The sequence below is a fragment of the Silene latifolia genome, chromosome 9, assembly GCF_048544455.1.
Source record: "Silene latifolia isolate original U9 population chromosome 9, ASM4854445v1, whole genome shotgun sequence".
Taxonomy (NCBI): domain Eukaryota; kingdom Viridiplantae; phylum Streptophyta; class Magnoliopsida; order Caryophyllales; family Caryophyllaceae; genus Silene; species Silene latifolia.
Window position 1 is genome coordinate 96,206,893 of NC_133534.1, and position 4,480 is coordinate 96,211,372.

Here is a 4,480-nt window from a genome sequence, read left to right on the forward strand (position 1 = left end):
TATGTGATAAGATAGAGCTAATCATACCTATAGCACGATAGCCTTACACACCTATTTCTTGTGTAGACCAAAAAGTATAAAGTAAGATGCCATCCTTGGCATTTGTGGCTCTCCAACCGTGCTCCCTCCTTCATTTTTAGAGAGAATTAGTTTTCTTATTTCATTCTTACACATCACATGCAAAAGTTTATGCATTATTCTCTCTTCTCTCTTTAATCTTCATCTAAAATATGAGAAGATTCAATCAAATTATTCAAATCAAATTACTATGATTATTAATGTAATATATGAGTATTAGTAATCAATTTTAAGGTAAACTACTAAACTAATATCTAGCTAATATTTTTTAGTGGGGATAAGGGATAATCTTGGGTGCAATCAAGAGGAGTGGCATCTATACTTGAAGTCTTTTGAGGATCATCCTAACATATGAAAGCTCAAGAACAAGTGAGGTAGGAGACTTCACTTGTGCCCAAAATGGCCGAAAATAGATGGTGAGAAATCGGTTTTTCTCATCTCCTTTTATTAAGTTTGCATGCTGATGTGACCATAATTAGCGCATATTTAGTCCCCGAATTAGCCTTGTTCCCATGCTTTTTAGTGCATATTTGGGTCATTTATTCTCTTTAGTTCTTTGTTTTGCATATTATTTGAGGTTTTGTGTCCTTGGTAGGAAAGAAATGCAAACCTTGCATTTTCATGGCAAAATGAGACTAAATTGATTGAATTCAATGACCAAGCATCAAGGAGAGACAAGATTAGAAGGCCTTTGTACATATTATAGTAGATGGGCAATGATGAGGAAAGATCCTTGCATCCCCAAGGAAATCCCCAAGGATTTTATGAAGAAAAGGGAAGAAAAGAAAAAGAAACAAGTCTGAGCAGCAACCCGTGCGGATTGTCCTAAAGACGCCCATCCCTAGCACCACAATCCGTGCGTCTTCCATACAAGACGCCCGGGCAGCAGCTCCAAGAAGACGCCCGTCTTCTCCCAAAGACGCCCGGGCAGAGACTCACGAATCCGGCCGTCCTGAGCCTAAGACGCACGGATTCCAAGACAACGCAAATTCGTTTCTTAAAGCTTCAAGAAATATGCCCATCCTTCAGAAAATACCGGCGTTTCCTTAAGTAGGGACTTAATCGTCATTTAAGCCCCTAGTTAACCCTAATGCATCCACCTAATTTCCATTATAAATACCCCGTTAGTCTAATTGGAAGAGCATGTTCTTCTTATCAATTCTTAGAGTAGTTCACATCAATCAAATCTCTCTTTAGTTTTGTAATCAACAATTAATCAAGTTTTAATACAAGTTTTATTTCCTTAATCTCTCTTTTGTTCTTCCTTTATTTTGGGTAATTGAAGATTATTTGGGTTATTATTGGGAGATTGACAACCTCTCAATCAAGCATCAAGTACTTCTTTTATTCTTTGCTTTATTATTGGAATCATTAGTAGGTATAATTCTCTTAATCCCTTTTTAATTATTGCTAATTACTTTCATTTGTTCATCATGTTTCACTTTGTTGGTATGATTGACAACCTTGCTAGCATGTTCAACATGATAATGAGTGAGTAGTTCCATAGCTAGGATTAATGGGTAATTAAGGGAAACCAACATGGGGAATGATTCATGCTTAAATTAATATGCTTTCATGGTTTATTTACTTTCTTGTTTTGATCTCAACTCATGCACATGTTATGTTTGATGAAATGCAAGACTATGAATCCTTGCATTTTTTACCCATCACCTACCTTTTCAATGAGACTTGTAAGATATAAACCAACTCGAGTCTCATTAGATCATGCATGTTGTTGAGTAGGGAAGACTAAGTCGACTTGTAGGTGTTGTACAATCTAATCGATTCGGCTCCAGGACCCAAACTTTCCTAGGATTGTAAGATATAACCCAACTCAATCCATCACAACAATAATTGCTTGCTTATAATTTGAGAACATGTTTGTATGATCAATTCCCATGAATCCCCTATGACCCCATGATACCTTAGTGCTTTTTATCAATTGTTTACAACCCTTTCAATTCATCTTGCTTATTTATTTTCATTGCTAGTTTAGTTTAGTGACCTTCTACATCAACCCAAATTGTGACACCCCTAAGACACCACTAGTCTCAATAGAAATCTCATTTCAATTCCCGTCCCTTGGGATCCGACCTATACTTGCCTCTTTACTAATTGTAGAGTTGTTTGTGAAGCTATAAATTGTGTTTTGGTCTAGGTGCTCCTAACGACAAGTTACCGAAAAGATTTAGTCCGACCAAAAATGGCGCCGTTGCCGGGGACGGTGTTATCTTGATTTAGATTTTCTTATATTGTTATTAGTTGTGTCTTTCTTTGCCTTGAGGAAGTAAAACTCCTCCTTGTTTGTTCTAATTGTTTTCGAGTTGTTTGATATTTTGCATGTCTAGAAGGTCACAAGGTGATTTGTTACCTTTTGATCGTGAAATTGAAAGAACTTTGACAACCAATAGAAGACTTGCTAGGAGAAATTTGAGAGGTATTAGTGAGGTTGTAGATATTCAACCAACTATTGAGTTCAACAACCCTTTTGTAAGAGAAGGTGAGGAGAACCCAACACAAAATACAACACAAAATCAACCCACAATGCCTAAGTTTTTATCACATTCCGTACCCACCGAGGAGAACCACCCAATGGTACTCCCACACCACAACATTTGACCGGAAATTTCATTGCCAAATCCGCATTTATCCAATTAGTCGAAAGGAGCCAATTTGGGGGGATGCCTAGTGAAGACCCTCACTCTCATATGGAGACCCTTTGTGACTATTGTGATGCGATTTCTCAAACCGGTGTAACTCAAGACCAAATTCGATGGGTCTTATTTCCTTTTTCTCTAATTGGCACCGCGAAACAATGGTTGAAGGGCCTTGATAAGGCCTCTCGCGGAATTGATTCTTGGAAGAAGTTGGCTCTAGCTTTCTACAAAAAATTCTACCCACCGGAAAAGACTAACATGCTAACAGCTCAAATTACGGGTTTTTAGCAAAGGGATGAAGAATCTTTGTATGAAGCTTGGGAGCGGTTCAAAGGAATTTGTTGCTCACGTCCTCACCATGGACTTAGCGAGTGGTTCTTGGTACAACAATTTTGGAACGGTCTATATGAAGATTCAAGGAACATTGTCAACATGGGATCAAATGGAATGTTCACCGAAGTTGATGACAATCAAACTTGGAAAAAAATTGAGGAAATGGCGGTCCATAACTCACAATATAGTAGACCTCGCAAGGCTACTAGAGGAGGAAAGCATGAAGTGGACTCCGTTACTCAATTGGGTGCTCAACTTAGTGCTCACATTGATACTATCAATTTGAATTTTGAAAAAGCTATGGCTAGACTTGAAGAAGCCTCAAAATCACCAAAGCATCATGTTAATGCCATGACGGCATCTTCATCAATCCCAAGTGGGATATGTGAGAATTGTGGAACTTTGGGACATGACCAAAGTGAATGTAGGGGAACAAATGAACAAGTGAATGCTTTCCAAGCATACAAGAGTGGTACCCCTTATTCCAACTATTACAATGAAAACACGAAATTCAATTCAAATCTCTCATACAAAAGCCAAAATGTTCAAAACCCTTAAACAACATACACCCCACCTCCCATGAGAAACCAAAATCAAAGACCCTTTTACAACCAAAACCAAGGTTACCAAAATCAAAATCCATACAATCAACAAAATGACCAAGGTGTTGATGTTCAAAAAGCGGTCCTTCAAATGCAAAAGAATCAACAAGAATTTTTCACTCAAATGCAAAAAGATAGTCAAGGAAAGGAAACCACCATCAACAACATTCTAGCTCACACCAAAATCTTGGAAACCCAATTGACTCAACTAGCATCTTCAAGCTCACAAAGACAAAAGGGGCAATTACCACCTCAAAGTAATCCCCCAAGACATGAAACGGTTAGCGCCATTCACTTGAGAAGTGGTACAAGGTATGAAGCACCGAAGAAGCAAGTTGATAATGAAGTTGTGGAAGCTAGTGACAAGGAAGAAATTGTGCAAAACTCCAAAGATGGAGAATCATCAAAAGAAGAAATTTCAAAGAAAAATGAAGACAAGGTCAAGGAGAAGGAGCCCATTGTGATTAGACTTCCTTTTCCAAGTCGTCAAGCCAAGCCCAAATTTGATGAACAACTTGGAAAGTTTATGGAAATTGTGAAAAATTTGGAAGTCTCAATTCCTTTCACGGAATTAATCAATCACGTGCCGACCTATACGAAATACATGAAAGACATCCTCACAAAGAAGAAGTCGATTCGGAAGCTTGAGACTATCGCCTTCACTAAGGTGAGTAGTGCAATACTTCAAGGGAGTTCACCTCCAAAACTCAAGGATCCGGGAAGCTTCTCAATACCGTGTACCATTGGCGACACCACGATCAACAAAGCCTTATGTGATCTAGGGGCTAGTGTGAGTGTTATGCCGTACTC

The 4,480-nt window shown here is 38.4% G+C and overlaps 1 non-coding gene across 1 annotated transcript; it reads right to left on the bottom strand.

Annotated features, from left to right (window-relative positions):
* Positions 1 to 2,993: 2,993 nt before the first annotated feature.
* LOC141603298 (small nucleolar RNA R71) lies at positions 2,994 to 3,100 on the bottom strand. Its single transcript, XR_012525184.1, has one exon. It is a non-coding gene; the product is annotated as a small nucleolar RNA R71 (small nucleolar RNA).
* Positions 3,101 to 4,480: the final 1,380 nt, after the last annotated feature.